This window comes from Hesperophylax consimilis, chromosome 14, assembly GCF_061612785.1.
Source record: "Hesperophylax consimilis isolate HC1 chromosome 14, BYU_Hcon_1.0, whole genome shotgun sequence".
Classification (NCBI taxonomy): Eukaryota; Metazoa; Arthropoda; class Insecta; order Trichoptera; family Limnephilidae; genus Hesperophylax; species Hesperophylax consimilis.
The window spans coordinates 1,499,350-1,519,824 of NC_142849.1; the positions used below are offsets into that span (position 1 = coordinate 1,499,350).

At 32.9% G+C, this 20,475-nt stretch overlaps 1 protein-coding gene across 1 annotated transcript in view; it reads right to left on the bottom strand.

The window, feature by feature from the left end:
- LOC149417748 (C3 and PZP-like alpha-2-macroglobulin domain-containing protein 8) overlaps positions 1 to 18,916 on the bottom strand; it is a 445,592-nt gene extending 426,676 nt beyond the window's left edge. Inside the window, exon 1 of the mRNA XM_089639401.1 lies at positions 18,623 to 18,916. The gene's annotated coding sequence lies outside the window, so the exon portion shown is untranslated. The remainder of the gene's footprint in view (positions 1 to 18,622) is intronic.
- Positions 18,917 to 20,475: the final 1,559 nt, after the last annotated feature.

The following is a 20,475-nucleotide window of genomic DNA, read 5'->3' on the forward strand; positions in this document are numbered from 1 at the left end:
TGTGGTGGGTGTAGGAACTTGAGAGGGTCATGCCGTTTTCAGTCATTGGCTTGGTCCGGACAACACGGGGGCTTCGAGGTCCGCACGGTTCTTGAAAATGATTTTTCGTAGCCACCCAGCGGGCCTTCTAATTTGAGTATTTGCGACTTTTTATTATGGGGCTACCTGAAAAAAAATGTTTTTCAACATAGGCCTCACACTTTGAAAGAACTCAAGGATTGAATTCGGGAGAAAATTGCCCCTAACTGAGGGTCGAGATGTGCAAAAATGCGGCCGAAACCTTCAGGAACCGCTTTCATCAATGTGTCGCTGTTGGGGGGCATCATCTTTCTGGTGACATTTTAAGGACTTGATGCATAAAACGGTATGATGTAAAGAATAAAATAAAATAAACCCCATATCTGTTTTTGCCGCACTCGGTAATATGTAATAAACATGGCGTTTAAAATATCAACGGTCGATGCAGCCAATTTAGAGGCATTGTAGGTACATTTTTAGGGGCTTATTAATAACAGTCAATCTTTACAGGGCTGGATCTTCCAGAATGCGACAATTACATATTGCTCAATAAAATTTAGCCTTCAGGAGGCCCGTTCCCATAGTTCGTATTTTCAAAGTTAATGTAGCTTCCCACATTTGCAGATTCGACCCTACAATAAAACAATTCTTTGGCCTGGTATTTTTATAAACATATTGCCTTGTTTGTATCATTTATGATTTAAGAATTGGTGACATTTTACTGCAAGCGGCGGCAGTTTTCAAATAGAGCTGTGCGCTATCTATTTTATGATGACCCTAGTTAAACCATTATGCCTAAAAATATTTGCCAATACCTTTCCCACCCCTGTCCCATAGTAATAAAAACCCCAAATAAAGTTTCATCTCCCAATAATTCCTTTAAAATATTTGTATTGTTTAAGTCACGTTTGTATCATTAAGAATAGTTTAGTGCATTTTATTTTATGTTAAGAATGTTGTTTGCCAACGAGCGGGTGGAACATCTTTATTTTGGTAAAATGTCCTTCAGAATTTAGTTTAAATACAGATACCTCCCAGAAGAAGGACAGTATTGCAGTGTTGCTATGACGGGTAGGTACAGACGTACCTACGCAGTCAGTCGTGAGATAATTACTAGGTTTATGTAAACCTAGGGAAAACTGAAGAATAGAGGAAACTAGACCTTTATTTCTTTCAGTTTAAGTTTTAGCAGAGGAAAATAAGATCCTCTGCAATTATATTGTGAATTAATAAATTTATATGTCAACAAGAAGAAGTGTTTTCCTGCATTCCATCTGACGGCGTGTTCTCGTACCACGATAGCAGAAACAAGGGCCGTTTAGTGATTCAATAATATATGCTTTAGTTACCATGGAATAAAATAAATTATATATACAATATTTAAAGTAATACATTATTAAGAACGTATTTCAACATAATAATACTCAATATCCAGTGCAATAAAGAGGTCAATTAATTAAATGTATTACATACGATTTCAAACCACCCTTGCACAACATCTTTACTGTAAATTCTTGCAAATTATATCGCTGGAGTTCCATATATACAATAGGCATCCTTCTTTAGCAAACAGTACCTACCCACTCCTGTCGGACGCAGCCTAAATTACCTATCCCAACCCAACCCATCCCGACCTATCCTCAAATACCATAAATTAATTACACCTGGTCGCTCACTCCTTGAATGTTTAATGGTGAAGAAACTCAAATATGTATATCTAATCAACGGACAGGCTAAGAGAATATGGAAAATTACCCTGTTCCTTTATGAGTCACGGAACTGTGTAAAAGGAAAGTCCACCTAATTATATTCAATAAATCAATGAACTGGAACATCCACTCCCACAGACAAATTGAAAATACAAGGAACGGTGGTTATGTAATGAACGCTGTTTAGTTCCAAGTATTGAATTGTTTTTTTTTTGTGCCTCAGGCCACTTTAGTATAAGTGCTAAATATGTTAACCATTTTATTTTATTTTCTTTTTGTTTTCATTTATCTTATTTAGTTGTGTGATTTTATATGGAAGACAGTGGCACTTGCCGCTCTGTTCAGCTGAAATAAACATTATTATTATTAAAGCCCCAATGAAAGATTTTTGGCAACATGCGGGATATGGCAGATCAGTCAGATTCTTCTGATTCTTAAACACATGTTTCAGGACAGTTGTATCCCAATTCAAATGAAAATGGTGATATCGGTTTTATAATTTAAAAAAAACAGCATTTGAAGTAAATGTGTGGTTTAGTGCGTAAACCTAATTTCACTTAAGAAGTATGGTAACTATACTGACTTGAAAGAAAAATTATGTCACCAGTGGCATAATATCATTCTACATACTTAGAGACCTCAGAAATGCCTACAGAATTGGTTGTTGGTTTTTTATTGGTACCTACTCCATAATACTTATTAAATTATTTTCACAAAGGATAACTTGTTCCGAGAAAGCATCCATTTATCTGCTCTCGAAATTTAATAATTACAGCGAAGATAACGAGGTTTTCTGAAAAAAAACATGTTTTGATAAATAGAACTGAATTGGTACTGTGTTTCTCCTCCGCCTTCCATTTCTCTTTCTTATCTGATATTTTTCTGCCTCAAGCAATTCCCCGATTTCGAGTGCAAATGACCAATGATAACATTAAAAAAGTTAAAAATACTCCATCGAATGGCGTTTATTGGAAATTTTATTCGCCTCCGAATTTAAAAATTGATGACGATGAAGATATTTTTCCAGAATTGCGATTTTTGATATATTTAAACTGGAATACGAAAACCATCAATCCTTCTCCTTAAATCACCAAAATTCCCGATGAAGACGCACATTAATATTAAATTCATCCATAAACCTCAAAATTTATTCGTTGAGTCATACCGCTCTTTTTTATCGCAGAAGTGGCAAAAGAGGGTTTTTTCCCTAAAAAAATACTTTGCAAACCCAACCCAGATTCAGGCAGGTATTAAACAGGGAGGTACTGGAAGCAAATTGGGAACCTGACCTATTTTCTAGGAAATTATGGACCGAAACATCCAACAATTCCCCGTTTGCATGGAGGTGCGTGGTGAGAAGGGAAAACCCTTTTTACATCACTTCAGCTTCCAATAGGGCTTGTGGTTTAGAATCAAAACGTAGATGAAAAGTAATATATTAATATAAAACAATATCACATTTGATTTAAACCACAAGTAGGGACATGGTTACGGGTATATATTATAATATTTGTTGGGTATTCCAGTTTCCACGAGAAAGAAACTCACTAACACCTCAGCACTGGTTTTCCTAGTGAGGCGTAATAAATAAATCATGCACAATACATATTATTCTTACTTTATACAATACAACATTTGATACGATCTATAGACACATATATATAAGGAAATATATATATATATGTGTCTATCACCGATGACACATATGTACTCGGTGTTTCTCGCAATATTTTGGCAGTTAAGAAACGACATTATATCTACTTTAATTCGACTCTGTATCTCATTCTAGTGGAGATATAATACATTAAGTCTTCCTTGGGTGACCCCGACTACTTCTACCACTCAAAACTCTCGGAAGATGTTAAAAATATATAACTGTAAATAAAAAACATACCAATTCATGAAAGCAGAGGGGATGCAATTCATTCCATACCTTACTTGCTTTTCACATCCATTTATCATAATATCATAAATATATACCCTTCTGTTACTCTGACATGTGATGCTACGTATACATCTGTGAGCCGAACTATCGAACTGAACCTCAACTTATGGGAATGAAACGAACCGCCGCTTGAAGTTGATTCGTTCCTTTCCCGTAATTCATAGTACGGTTCGCGTTTCGCTCGCAAATGTATACGTACCCTGAAAAGAACCTACTTCAGTATTTCATCAAATTAATCGTACCGTGTCTTCCTGGGTGTCGCATTTTTGTAATTATCACTTTAATACACGTATAATAGTTAATTAATCTGCAGTTATTATTCAAATTTGACTGCCAGTGGTTCGCGGTTGATTCGTTCCTTTCCCATACATCCTTGAAGATTATTTGAAAAATATTAAAATATTAAAAATAGACTCGCAGTTATACATGCACCATAAGTGAAGATGATTGATCAAATACAGTAAAGGCCAGATTTTTTTCTCTTAGTAACCTTAAAGGATCGCTGTTATTGTAAAAATGTTATGAGCTATTTTCGCCTATATAAAATAAGTTTGTACATTGAGTTTTTGTCATGTCCCATGATTTTTATTGGTCTTTTCTCAGTAAAGTTTTATAGAATATTGAAAAATATATATATTAAACAAGAAAATTTATTAATTTAATTAGTTAAATACAACTTTAAAAATTTATACATTTTTAATTTATTATTTTGATCAAAAGGAATTGTGTGTTTTAAGATATCTTTTTCTACATTATATGAAACAAAATTTGATTTCGTAATTAATGTTTTGTTCGTAAGATTAATTTGGTGGTTATATATAGCTTCCATGATATGTTACTTCAGACAAATATTGAAAAAAATCTCTTTTAAATAATCTTTCAGCTCCATTACGTGATCATATATTTATTTTTTACCTCATTTAACGAGCTTTTACATACGAGTAGGTACGGTTTATAAAAATATAAAAAAATATATTGCAGTTTTTTTTTGTTTTTTAAGTGACTTTACTATGTCAGTAACAACCTTTTATATTTATTATGTGATAAATTGAAGTTGTCCACTGAAGAATCTACATTGTAAACCCCCCGTTAGCATTCTGGGCAATTATAAGTACATATTATGGCAGTTAGTCCGAAAATTTACACAGAACGTTGCGTGGCCTCTTTCACCACCCTTCCTCTTTTTTATGTGAATACCGCGCCAGATTCCCAACTGCTCCCATCCATCTGGAGCCAGTGAGACTATGGAATCCCCAATTGGGATATGTTGTGAGGCTGGGGGTAGTGGGGAGGAAGGAGATGGGGAGAGAAGAAGGTGGGCGAGTACCTGGCTATTCAGATCTGGTCACTTAACACGGCTAAAGCTATTTCAGTCACGTTTCAATTCTGAAAGGTGGTCTTACACCAGGGCGATACTGAGAGTATCTTCTACTCTGGAACATGCAGCAAGTAAACTATATATCATTTTAAATGAATAGCCTAGCCTCATGTGTATTTCTATACTTGATTTCTATTTTATTTAAATGGGTACATTTTATAATTATATGCTAGATTGAAGTCAAGTTCAGACTTCAGTCTTCAGAAGAAATGAGATGTTGAACGGTGTGGAGAAAATTTTGCTGGAACATTGTAACACATACAAAAAGGATAAAGGTCAAAAAGATACTTTTCAACGCATTTTGCATTTCGCTGTACACGTCAGAACTGTGGGTGGATTACATTGCAACGCAATGGCATAAGCTAAAAGTAGCTTAGAATAATGTTTATCGCCAACTATTCCGCCTACCGAGAGCCACGAAAATGTTCATGGAGGGACGAGTACAATCTTCAGAGCGATTCTCCGCCATCACATGGGAAGCTTATGGCGAAGACTACGCCAATCAAGCAACAAAATCATCAGTGCCATGGTTGCCTGGATGGAGTCCCCCTAAAGGCCCTCTGGAGACGGGAGATATCCAAATATCTTCTATAAACGGCTGCTTACACTCATTTTTGTGTTTATCTTTTTTCACTTAAATTCCCTTTTTTGTGCCTTTCGGAATCGCCTATGCATTATTATTTTTCTTACTCTAATTATATATATTATTTCAAAATATGGAATGTATTGAATCGCACTACTCCTGCCTACATACTGGAATAAATTATTAATTATTATTAAAAATGATGTTATTCAAATAAAATAAAGCAAACATTTTTTTAATGCGCTTCTGTACAATTCTATTCAGACCTCTGAGATTCAAAATGGAATTATTACTTAAGCCCAAAATTCCGTTGATAAAAGTATCACTCATCACAGTAGCATCTCAATATAAAGAACAATTTACGAGAATGCTCACATGTTTACATACATTAATGAAAACTTTTTACACACATCAAGGGTTTCCTTACAAATTGAGGGTAGAATAGTTGTCCTTGTGGTAATCCGCAAGGTGGAACGGGTCTCCAGGGTAAATATGAATTTGTTTTCCCGCTGGAATAAAGTTTGTACAGACCCGACCCTACCATGAGGGTTGGGGGAGGGGGTTTACGGTGGGAGTGTGGTGGCAGGAAGTGACCTGGGTTGCCCTTACCCGATAAGGTTCTTATATTATTAGGGGGGATAGGGTCGTGTAGTTAGGGAGGATATTAGCGTGTTTGGGTGCCGCGCCTACCTTCGAAAGCCCATTAGATCTAAGTAGTTTCCGAAGTTTTTAAAACATTTTGAGAGTTCCAAAAGGTTACCTTAATGTTAAATGAATACAGTGTTTTTTTTAACGCATAGCTCATTATAAAATTTTTATTATGTTGGAAAAAAATATTTTTATTTTACTTTGGCTCTAATATGCTTTTTTTCTTCTTAAATTCGATTTAAAGAGTTTGTACAGTTTAATGACCTGGTCTTTATTATTAATAAATTACTTTCTAATAACACATCGATGCGTTTACCTCTAGTGGCAGCAAGTAGTTGGAACTATTTAGAAAGCACAACATTTTGAAAAAACAAACTTCCTTTTCAAGTTATTTCGTACCGTAATGTCTTCTTTCTAAAATACAATATTCCACATAAGTATTTTGTTTCCAAATGCATTTACTACTTGTTCCAATCGTCGATACTCTTGTTTTGCGTAAATAAAAATGATTTACAACGAACGGAACAAATAATATGACTCATCGTTATTATTAATAATTATTATTATTAACAAACAAAATGGTTCAGCCATTCTAGCTTATTGGAACAAATACGTAAGAAACGTGAATATACATATATTATCTGCTCGAGGATCATAGAAAGAGATTACAATTTTATATTAACACTTTGGAATTTTATGGCTAAATTAATATTATCACGTTGTCATAAATTGTCTTCGTAAACCATAAAACGGTGTCATTTTATTATGTAGCCGTGAAACACTGTTACTGCCTCATACATAAAAGTTAATAAGGATATCTCTCAATCCACGGCGTTTAGCCATTACAGGTTTTTATACACTTTAATGTTGTTTTAAGCGCCTTTATTGCATATTAGACAGTTTAATCTATTTTTTAATGTAGACGTACGTTCTTATTAGGTCCAACCCTAAAACACTACCCTAGTCAGCCATAACAATTAATGTGGAATTAACACTGATTCATAACTGACCATCCCTGTCTACTAAACCGGAAGTGCCTGCTAGGAATACCGCACCCTCCCTTCACACACTCCACCCCCACCCCCTCTCCCACACAACCCGCACCCATTAGGAGAGACACACCTTCCAGGTAACAATACTTTACCATCAAATTATAGAAAGCAAATTTAACTTGTTGGGAGAAACAACGCCCTCAAACTTGAATTAGAATAAGGAAGGCGAATTATATGCTTCAAACTATCATCATTTTAAACAGTTGAATCGTTTGCATGAATAAGTTGCATACAAGTAGTTGCAAAAGAATACACAATGTGTTTACTTGATTTTGTGAATGGTAAAAGTTTTTTAAAAGATGGCTTAAGAATCATAGGAAATTTCTGCAGAATAAATGGAATTTGGTTAAATGAGTACACCTAATAATCTCTCTGTTATCATGTCCCCATAATTTGCTCAATCAAGTACACCTTATAATCTCTCCGTTATCATGTCCCCATAATTTGTTCAATCAAGTACACCTTATAATCTCTCCGTTATCATGTCCCCATAATTTGTTCAATCAAGTACACCTTATAATCTCTCCGTTATCATGTCCCCATAATTTGTTTAATCAAGTACACCTTATAATCTCTCCGTTATCATGTCCCCATAATTTGTTCAATCAAGTACACCTTATAATCTCTCCGTTATCATGTCCCCATAATTTGTTCAATCAAGTACACCTTATAATCTCTCCGTTATCATGTCCCCATAATTTGTTTAATCAAGTACACCTTATAATCTCTCCGTTATCATGTTCCCACAATTTGCTCAACCATATACACCTTATAATCTCTCTGTTATTGTGTCCCCATAATTTATTAATACTGTGTGTGTTAAAACAGAAAAAAACTATATTATTATATTAATTGTGAAACGCACAGTGAATTTTGTAAGTAAAACGGCGTTGTTATCAAAATATAGTTAATTATAGTTAATTCTATGAAAGATTTTTCCGCCAGAAAACACTTTTTTAATTTCACCAGAAGTAACAATGCAGTGAAAAAGAATGCAATTTAAAATAAATTCTCAATAAATACTTCTCAGTTAGAAGCCTTGACCCCGATCCTTTCGTGTACGTGATCTGAAACTCTGTACCTCAATAAATATTTAATGTACGTTAGATTATTTACCCTCACTTCGGCCTACTAACCGGGACGAGATCAAAAAGCTTAGAAACACGATCATTTATCCTACGCAGTTTAAAGTCAAAATATAAATATTTATTCTTAATAAATATCCAAGGCCGGGCCGCTCCTCGCGTTACTGTTTACGATTACTTAATAAGGGGACTGAGCTTTCAATTTTAAATTAATTGACTTAGCTACTTTACCAATAAGTAAGTACTTTATCTTCTTTGAGTTGCGGGTTTCCTTGATACTGATAAAATTTTGATGATTTGGTATACAACTTAAATTTTTTTTTCATATTATAGTTAATAGCTGAGTTGAAAATGCATCGGGATTCCACCCAAGAGTTGTCAGTTTAATTTCTCTCTAGGCTAAATCCTCCTTCATCAGGTTATTCATAATCCGGGAGTTTTAATCATTCTTCATAAAAAATACAAAATAACTTAGTAAAGTAAACGTAAAAAGTGTTAAAATAATATAACACATTTTAAGTGCTATCAAATGAAGATAAAAAAATAACATTCAATCTGTATACCTAACTCCATTTGAGTTATACCCTTTTATCCGAGAGACAATGATAAGATCCGACTAAAATACATATGCCGTCCTTTTTCTTCTTCGATCCACTTGCGTGACCAATATTGTCCTGAAATTTTCTCCCTATGCATCTGTAGGTAGTCCTAAATCATAAAAAATATAATAATATGCTTATTTACGTATTGAAATACTCTCATCGATTGGATGCCATTCGTTGGAGGTGATTAATTGCTACGCTCGAGTTGATGTAACTTGATAAATTACTCAGTTTGTCAAAATTTGCTCGCAATCTTATACGCGCTGGGATAGAAGCCGTGTGGAATGTATTTTTTTAAGAAACATCGCATAGGGGGACGAAGATTGGACGATATATCTGCAACACTTTGACACACTCTTTGATCGGTCAATGACTGAGTTGGCATCAACTTTGGGTCCCACGCTGGCATCGTGTGTTATTTCCACGGCTGCCTAGTTCTCCATCATAACACAAGCAACATTTTCCGCTTAATTTAGTGCTAGTAGGAGATTTTTAAATACTGTACGGTTATTTTTAAGCTGAGAAATTTTATATTTCTTTATAAAAAAAGCGACTATTTTGTCCTAAAATTTGGTCCTACGGTACCTGGACAAGATGGTTTGTGTCCAAGAAGAAAGTGAAAATAATTTAACTATTCATATTAAAAAAGTAATAAAACCAAATGATTTTAATCCTACTAGAGTTAGAAAGTTAAATGCACGCCCAATTGGTGCTAATTGGTCTACATGTGAAGTTGTTAAATCTCTCCTTCATTTTGAATGTCACCTTCGCAGCAAGATAAATGTCGTGTTACAAAGTATTAATTGACATAAGATGGCTGTAAAATTTTATATAATAATGATACTCCAACACAGCACAAGTAAATATCTAAGAAATGTATACGAATGAGCCAATTGGTTGATTATGATGAAATCTTCAACAATCCCATCACTTAGAGAAATCGTTGCAAAAATTCAATAGATACCGAAGATTGACATTTTTCCTTTATTTTATTGGATATAACGTAATCTATTCTGGATGCCAAAGTTTTCAAGGATTTAGGATTGATAAGAATAATCTAATTTAGATTTCATCCAGTCTGTCCAATGTAACATTAGATTGCTACTCCAACCCACGTCAGTCTGAAGATCTTTGGGAAATCCCCAGATAAAATGAAAAACGCCCGAAGTATTCATCACAATATTTCAAAATCTGCCTGGGAAAAATATGTTTTTTTGGATATTCTCAAATTAAATACAAATCTTTCTTTAATAGGTACTTTTTAAAGCCAGATGATACCTTGGATTGTCGAAAAAACCTCAGTTTAACAACAGTTTTTTACAGTAGATTTTCTTTATAAGAAAATATGATTCAGGTTCGCATCGTATACCTTATCAGTATACTTTTCACTTATGTTTTTCAGACTAGAACTTTTTCAATCTAATACGGGAATCCTCGGAACTTAAGATGAAGATTGACTTTATATGAAGTCTGTAGGGGATTAAACCGGCTGTTATGAAATACTTTTTTTCAAATACATATAAATTATTTAAGCTGCCCCAAATCGCCCCGTCATCAAGTATATAATCTATCATAAAAAATTGCTTTTTATTTCTCACCAATTGCCTTTGTATAAATGGCAAAATTAAGCAAACGGATGACTAGTTTCTGATTTCGGTGGTAGCACTTTTAGAACAGGTACGATTTAGGCAAATGTGCGCGTTCGACTTGTCACAAGTAAAATCTTTAAAAAAGATGTTAAAAATGATATTAAAAAAGGATATTAAAAATCTTTATAAACGATGTCAATCAGAACATCAAGGGCAATGTGGTTCAAATTCGTGTTGAAGTGTACGGTTACAAGTAATTGAAATGTTTATAATGTCAGTGGTTTTTAGCCGCAAGTCTGCGGTTGTTATAATTGGAATGCCAATAATAGATGGCCGAGTTGATTGCTGTAAGCTAAGTTTATCTCATCCATGTGGTGACTTACTTGCCATAACCGTGAATCGATTGCCACCCCCGGCTTTATGACGTTACTGTTATAATTATTAAGATGGCTTGTGCAATGTGCACACACGTGGCGATAAAATGAAGTATTTATTTAAAGTTCCCCGTCCACGGTCAGGGGAGCATAAAATGAGCACGGACACAGCTTTGGCAAAAGTTTACACCGAGTTAATACGGCATTAGCATTTAAACGAAGTTTGTTCTGGGAGCGTACCCATTGACAATCCTTGAGGGACGCCGGATAAAATATGTAAATTGCCAACATATTTTATGTCAACAGAGATGAGCGATACAAAGTGCCCAGTATCGTGACTCCAACAGTCTTTGTGCATAAATAAATACCAAGAATTATTTAGCCATCATACCAGTTCACGTTTATACTCTTAAGTGAAATGATTTAAATATATGCAGAGTACGTAAGTTTGAAGTAGTAAATATATTTAAAAAAGCATTGTAGCAGTGATTTTAGCACTTTGCAAATAATCCATGTTTTTATCGAAGTTCTCTGCTAAGATAATAAAATTGAAGACCGACAATAAAATAGGGCTTATGTACCAGAAAAACGAAAAAAAGATATAAGGGTTATTGAAGAAAAAGTATTTTGTTTTCTATGTTGATTTAGTTTTTCTTTTATATCAGAAGCTTGTAAGACTCAAAAGTTGTGATGAATCACATTTTTGTTATTTTGGGTATTGTTACTAAGGTCCCATCCCGTATGATGATCCTGACTAAATAAAGGAATTATTTTTTTGGTACTAAGGACTTTGTTTAGATTATTAGCATAGGCACGCAGAACGTTTTCTCAACCTCTAAAATATATTTATTTAGGACCTATCTTATTACAAATTGGTACAAATTGTGATACAAATTATTCTAATAACTATGTTGATACAAGTATTTGCATGGATAAGTCAAGTGAGAACCGTAATTTTCTAATAACTATGTTGATACAAGTATTTGAATGGACAATTCAAGTGAGAATTGTATTTTTCAATTTGAATTTTTACAAATTTTTTTCTTCAATAATGGCAAATTCACGTTGTGGATCAATCAATAAATTTGTATTCACCCATAATATTTAATCAAAAATGATCGACTTGTTTCAAAACCAATGGTTTCTAAAAAAGAAAATAAGAAAAAAAAACTTTTGTTTTGAAACATGTAATGTAAATAGTGGTGATAACTTAGTAAACACCACTTTATTATAGTAAGTTATTGTATTATTTTTAATTATAATTTCACATCACAGAGCTGCTTCGTATGAAAAAAAATGTTTAAGAATCGATAACCCAAACGTAAAACTAAATTTCAGGGAAACATGGGAATAACTTTCTATAAACGTAATGTGGGTATGTGAAAGTGGAAGTTTTATTTACATCCACTAGTTAACATCAACATATGAGTAAATAAGTCTTATATTGTCGTTCGAAATTTGGGCAAATGACTTAACTATATAAATACACATTACCCTAAAAGGTGATTAAGTTTCCAAGATTCTTTCAAAGAACATTAGTCAATAACGTACGAAAATTTTTCTCAGAAAATATCAAACTTTGTTTTTGGTTGCTTGAACAATTCACTTTTACTAACATATACAACCACAGAATTATTCTAAATAGCAGAAAAGTGCTTCAATCTATGTCTAAATATGTTATGAAACAAGTGCCAATACAATATTTTTTGGCATTCCACCCTTTCTGCCTACTAGAGCACTGAAAGTACTAAAGTTCGGACTGAAATCATTAGAATATATTGCCTACACTAACTATAACAAATTGCCTGAAGAATTAAGACAGGTATATGCGCCTCTAAAAAATCTCCAAACGATATATTGAAATCCTATTTTTTCAAATGTTATTTGGAAAACGAGTCATAAGTAGGTACAAACTCTGTTCTGATAGCCGTCCTAATTATCTCCAAATACCAAACTTTGTACATCCAGAGATGATGGGCTTTTTTAATCTTCTCATGTATTTTGAATGTAAAACATTTGTATTAGGTCTGTATTTTTGAGCCCGTACTTTTTAATGTATTTTCCTGATTTTGTTTTTATGCATTTCTATAGTCCATCATTGAGGATACTTTTTTAACTTTTTGACACCAACAGTACATAAATCAAATGAGTGATTATAATAATTCATAAAGTCTTATAAGACAATTTTTTTGTGACAAATCTGTAAAGTGATTCTTCATATGTTATGTCTGTATGTTGCTTCTGTGAAATGTTTGTAAATGTTTTCTTCATACATTGTGTCTGCACATTGGGTTGAGTTGGGTCTAATTTTTCTGTACAAAACTCTTTTTTTTATTTTTTTTTCTTCTATTTCAAAACTACCAATTGGCGATCCCTTAATGAGTTTTGATAACTCATGGGAGTGCAACATCATTTGTTGTATGTTAAAAAAAAAAAAAAAAGAGCGGGGAAAATATTGAATTTCATAATTTTGTTACAATAACGTAGTCACTCTTGATTGCAAAATCAAATATGTAACGCGAAAATTTTAACTAATTATAAGAAAATAAAATACTTTGTCCTCACCACTAGTTAATCGACACAGATCTTTTCTTTCATTGAATAGCGGGTACACAATGTTTATTTTCATATAGTTAAAATCAATTTTCATATAGTTAAAGTGACGTCACATAGTGATTTTTCAATTATTGAAGAAGAAATTATTATCAAAGTTGTAAACTTCAGAAGAATTGCGGTGAAAGTACATGTCACATATTGCTTATATTCCTACTACGCCTACGGTTAGAAGGCTAAACAGAAGAAGATAAACCCTTTGAACCCTCAATAGTCTTTGTTATTTAGCTTTGCAAATTCTTTACGCAGCGTTTACTGATGCGAACAATCCTTTTCCACGAAAAATGATACGTTTCACCGATACTAGATACTACCTACTAGCTACTGAGGATTTAAATCGCTTCGTCCTTTATTTAGCTGCCCCATCCAGGTAGAAAGGATACGTCCTGTGTGTTTTACAAAGGCCATAACGAAATTATGGCTAAGGTTTATATCTGGCAGCTTTCTTTGGTATGTATTTTTATTACTGACATCCTTTTATTTTTTATTTCTTTATGCTCTCTATTTGAAAGTGGGTTAACAAAAACAAATATATAAACAGTCTTTATTCATAAGTCACATAGCTTGATAAGATTTGTATTTCGGATATTCTAGCAATGAATATTTATCTTTGTATTAGGTTAGTTTCAAGATGTTACTTTTCTAAGAATAATTCATGACTTTTAACATAATTACGTAACAGAAATCGTGATTTTTTTTAAATATTGGAAAAAACTGATATAAAGCCTTATCTGTGTTCATTTACCCTGATGTGTGTCTGTGAGGCATGGAACTGGCAGAGGAAGGCTTAAAGTAGACTGAAAGCTGTATAAATGATATCCCTGAGGAATGTGTGTGTTTAAACCACGCAAGGCTGATGTAAGCGTTATGAGTAAGATTAAGAAAGGACGCTCAGATGCGTTGGGCATGAAAGAAAAGTGTGCAAGGAGAAAGTTGGAAACGCCCGAGGAAGACATGAGCTTGCGCCAAAACTGAGTTTTTTTGGCGGTTCGTCCTCTCAGCCTACCCCTCATGTTAGTAATATTAGTTTGGTGACTTTTTAGCGTATTTGTAAAAATACCCACGCATTTCCTGCTAACTTGAGAATGTGTATTTATCTGTTTTTTTCTTTTTTTTGAATGTATGATCATTTTTAATGTTACAAAATAATATGTACAGAATTTAAAAAATGTTTTCTAAAGGCTTTACAAATGAAGTAAAATTATTTAAATAATTTTATAAACTATAAATTATTCATAATAAAAACACATAAATTTGTTTTTGACCACGATAGTTTTATTTTCACTCTACCGGTTTCGGAAGATCCCTTCCTTCGTCAGGAGAATATTTAAAACTGCAAAGTTTTAAATATTCTCCTGACTAATATTCTCCTAATATTTAAAAGTTTTAAATATTCTCCTGACGAACGAAGGGTTCTTCCGAAACCGGTAGAGTGAAAATAAAACTATAGTGGTCAAAAACAAATTTATGTGTTTTTATTATAAATTATGATGAGCCACAAAGTGAATGCTTTTTACAATTACGTATAAATTATTCGTATCCGTTTTGCGAAATTTGCAGCCCTCGTGGAAAGAACGTTCAAAACGTTTTATTATGAAATTGGCCCCGGGTGTAACTAGAATCTACAATCTACTGCCACCAGGAAAGCTATCGTCGCTTGTACGAGAATTGCATTACGATTATTATTCGTGTGGCGGGTAAGTCCTGGGGTTATTCTTCAATTGGCCCCTTGATATGCCCAATACCTCCCACTACCTATGCAAGTTATCGGCCCCTGAGCGGCAATTGCTTTCCGTTTATTCTTACAAAGGGGAGACCTAAAGTGATGTTCTTCATTTGCCTCTGGATGTTACAAATAATATCTAACATCACCTACTGACTATTTTGTTCCCTTTACAAAAAATACATTGCGTTTTTTTCTCATAGGCTGTTGATACCTCGTGATGTAGAAAACCTCGTACCACCCACAAACTAATTTGTCTATTAAATGCCTTTGCATTACGCTTATTCTTGGAAATGGGAGTTACGAGTATATTAATTTTTATTGTCATTTTTTTATTCAAATTGTGTGATTTTCAAATAATTGAATTGTTCTAAAGTTACGCTGATCGTGTCAGCAGAAACTATGAAATCTTAAGCTTGAAATCTAAAGCTTTTTACAATTAGATATTCAATACATGATGTGTGTGTAAAATATGAATATAGTATACTTATACAGTTGTCAATTTAAAATTTTAAAATAGATATCTTTTTCAATTAAATTATAACATTTTGAAGTGTAATTTTTGTGATCGAAGAAAGCAAACACTTTGTGGCTTGACATTATACAAAATGAAAAAGTTTTTTTTTTTAATTCACTTTATTTTATTATATACATCGACCGGTTTCGGTTGTTCCCAACCTTCTTCAGGACAATTAATATATAAACTAAATTACAGTACAGAAGAATCTTATGAGGTAAATGAAGGAAAGAGGAAGCATTTGAGGGAAGGGGTGAGGGGCATGAGACAGGTAGGTAGAGGGGTAAGAGAAGGGTGGAGGTAACACAGGGAGAAAGGGAACATCTTTTTAATTCTCTTTCTATTTTTCGCTTACCTCATAAGATTCCTCTGTACTTTAATTTAGTTTATATATTTACTGTCCGGAAGAAAGTTGTCTTTTTTGTATTTACCGAACTTAATCTTCCCACTTCCTTCCCATGTGCTCCCTTTAGACTCATAACATAACCCATTTAGAGATGCTATAGTCCTGCTGACTCCGGGACATAAGGACTCTTATAAACTAGACTCTTATAATAATAATAAAAAAAAGCTGTCATAAAATTTCGCTTAAATATAAGAAAATAATATTGATTCAAACAATTACTACACAACTCTAAAATAGCATGTCTGCTGGAATCCAAAATGTTTCTGATACTTTTTTATTCGGTCGTTGGTGCTCGATAAATTGATAGAATTGACCTCCAACGTTCCACAGTGTCCACTGTATCGTTATAATCTGGTAAATTTAACAACAGAGGCCGAAGCGCAACTAAAAATAGAAAGATTCACGGTACATCAAACCGTCGGACAATCAAAGCCTGTACATAGCCTCGAATACCAGGGTTTAACCCTCGATGAAAAAATGAAGAAGATTTTTACCAAAAAAACTTTGGATGTATATTTTTTAAATGTGTACATTTCACCAAACACATAATTATGGTGAAAGGTTCAGCAAGATTCCGCGCATCATTCAAATATTTCCGTATAATATTTTTGGTATAAAAGCCATAAAAAGTGGCGAAAAGCCTTCAGACCAAGCCGTTTCGAAAGTTTAATGCAGCTTTCATCTTTATTGCCTGTTTCCTTCTATAATTCAAGTTTTTATCCTGCGTGGAGTGTACCTACTGGGAAATTCCTGCCGCTGATATTTCTTCATAGAAATACATATCTGGGATGTTTCCGGCAATACATTTTTCGTACATTCAGGTGAATATATTTGAAAACTTCAATGCAATAGATTTCGTATAGGAATATAAAATTTTTTGAAGAAATTTTATAAGTTTGTGAAACTCATAATACAGCAATATTCATAAAAAAATGCTTAATTCAATCGAATTGATTGGAAGACTCGTAGCATTTTTTTGTAATTTTTCAACATACCTATTGATAAGATAGGTTTTTATTTGATTATTAATTTTATAACCAACTTTCTTATTTATCTAAATGCGTGAGAAAAATGTTTGGGAACTTCAAGGAAGGTTAATGCAATTTAAAAATTAGTTTGCTCTAACCATTAAGTCACAACATTAACACATGCCGCTGTTCTCTAAAACGTATTTATTTATTCAGGTACAACTTTTTTTAAGGTAATGACCATAAATGTAATATATAATTGAAGACGAAGATAATACAAATTAATTATTGTCTTCTTCATAAATTATATATTATATTGATGGGTAAAACCTTTAAAATAAGTTAATATAAACATTTTTTTCTGAATATTCATTTAGACTAGACAAAAGTCAAGGTATCTTTTATAAATAATAATCGGATATGTTTATCCGAGTCACTATCTTGGTTATAAATCAAACGAATGAGACACTTTTTACCATTTAAAAACGTAGAAATTAAATTAATGCAAGATGATATTGTTTATTCTGAATTTGAAATATGACGTTTAATACGAGTAGTTTAAGACCCCTGACACGGTATATTTTTTCTGTGTTTTGTTTTGTTTCTTGTTTCGTTAAGATTTATTAGTATTTTCTTCTTCTTCAATAGTATTTATTTACTTATATTTTCTAATAATCATACAAAGTATACAATTTTAAAACACGTTAAATATAATTTATTGCAAAAAATTTACCACGAAATATAAAAAATAATATATTTAAATAGTCAAAATTTACTACCTTTTCTTATCGAAACCTTAATGTTAATCATTGTATATTAGGTACCTAATTTAATATAAACATAGTATTCCTTATAAAATTTCTCGTTTCTCCTTCAGGTTGAATAAATTTCCAACTTAAAATCAGTCTTCAGATTTATTATTCCTTTAGAAATAAAAGTGAATCTTGATACGGTCGGACTTAAAGTTTATCTACGTCCCCAGAACCATAAAGTTGATGTTTAGTGCCCGACGCACTTCGTTTGATGAAGGACATTCGGAAGTCGCAGTGTTTTAGCTTTAAACTTATACTTTCTTTATTCATTCAAACGAACCAAGGAGCAAATTATAAAATAAGTTTATTTCAACAAACTTAAAAGTAAGCTCTTTTATATAACTTTTTAAATAAAGACGTAATTTCTAAGACGTTACGGGTAATCTTGATAATTAAACTTACTTTATAAAAAGTGTAACAATTTTCCTTTAATTGCAAGATTTTCATTGATTTCATTTTTAAATGTTTTTATTAATATCAGATGAAAACTCATTTGTTTGTCAATTTTTAACTTAATGTAATTTTTCCGCATCAGATTTTGTTTTCACAAAAATCATAAGAATTGTATTACATAATATAATAGTATGTTATTGTTCTTACCGATTCTCGATTTTCTCAAGTGCCGAAGTAATGTCTCTGTTTTCGCCAATTTAAATGTTCACCAGTTTCACTTGAACTTGAATAATCCAAAATCTAAATAGCTGTCAATTGAAACACGCGACGTGACAACTATGTTAATAAACCCACGCACTTCGCAGCCTCCTCTCGAGTCCCGAGCGATCCGAATAAAATAATAAAACGCCGAGAGAGAAGACCCAATTGGAACGAGAAAAACAACTCTATCGAATGTGTTGTTTGAAGGGGCAGTAGACTCTACGCGACCGTGGCTCTCTACTGCTCGGAGCAGAATGAGAGGCGAGAGATTGCTCCCTGAGAGAGAGGGGCGGGGCGGCCTCTACAGCTCTACGTTCTACGGCTCTACGGTTGGAAGCTACGCTTTCGTAGATTTCAATAAAAAAGTGTTCTTTCGCTTATTTTCACGGCAGCCGATTTTGCAGAAGGCTTCGTATAATTTACAGCCTCTTTTGCGTCGCCGTTCTGTCTGATCATTTATCAATTTCTTTCGTATGGCTTTCCGATTGATTGGGATTCTTTTGGAGTTGTATAAATATTTTCGTTTGACAGCATTGGATTCTGAAAGTAAATTTGACGGAAAAAGCATAAAGGTATAATGTATTAATTTTACAAGCTCCGTGGCAGAGCGGTAAGAAATTTTGGCACGGGTCCAAAGCCCGGTAAATACAAATAATTATTTAATACATTTAAGTATTTTTTAGATAAAATATTTAGATATTAAGTAAAGGATATATGGAAAATATAAATGGAAAAAGTGTTTTATTCAATTGGTTTATAACCAAGATAGTGACTTTGATAAACATATCCGATAATTATTTATAACATATTTATACATACAGAGTTCTTTTTTTTGAGAATAGTGCTTTAGGATATGGATATTTGATTAGATAGATCACGCATTTCAGAATTACAACACGAAATGGCTTTATTTAATTAATCTTGTTTAATAACAAAAATAAAACCATTGCTTTTCAATGGCGTCCATGGTCGAGGGGTGACTCTCGACTAGCGTTCTGAAGGCCTTGAGTTCAAATCTCGGCGTGCGCAAGTAATCCTTTAAAGATGTGTTTTGTCACAGTTTATTCAGTTAAAATAATATATAAAGTGGAAGATTCTCTCAGTTTTGCCCTAGTGTAAGACCACCATTCAAAATTGAAACGTTGCTTGAAATGGTTTTAGCCATGTATAGCGACCAGATTTGAACATCCAGGTACTTTCCTACCTCTTTTTCATTTTCCCCCTCCCCCTACCTTCAGCCTAACAAAACATCCCAATAGGAGATACCTTAGTCTCACTGGCTCCATATTTTCTTTTACCTTCCTTAATGGTATAAATTGATATTTTAAAAACAAATCAATATCTACTTCTGAATGCGGTAACTTGACAATTAAATTATATGAAAACAAAATAATTGTATGCACCACTATTTAATACTTGTATACATGACTATTTAAATCTTGTATACACCACTATTTAATCAAAATGAATCGACTTGTTTCAAAACCAGTGGTTTCGTCGTCAGGTCGTCAGATAGAGATTAGAAAATGAAAATAAAAAATGTAAAAATAGACAAATTTATACAAATAAATGCCTATGACAAACATATTATAATGAGAAGTGATTAACTATTATAATTAAAATTCCATAAACAAATTTACTTTTTCATAAAGTAACATTGCAATTATCGAAGAAGTTACAATTAAATGTTTATCCATTAAATTCAAAGTAAATATCAAAAAAGGTCTAAAAATAAGACTATGTATGACTAGACTATTCAACAAATAATCAGAGTTATCTTTTTTCAATCAATAGGTATA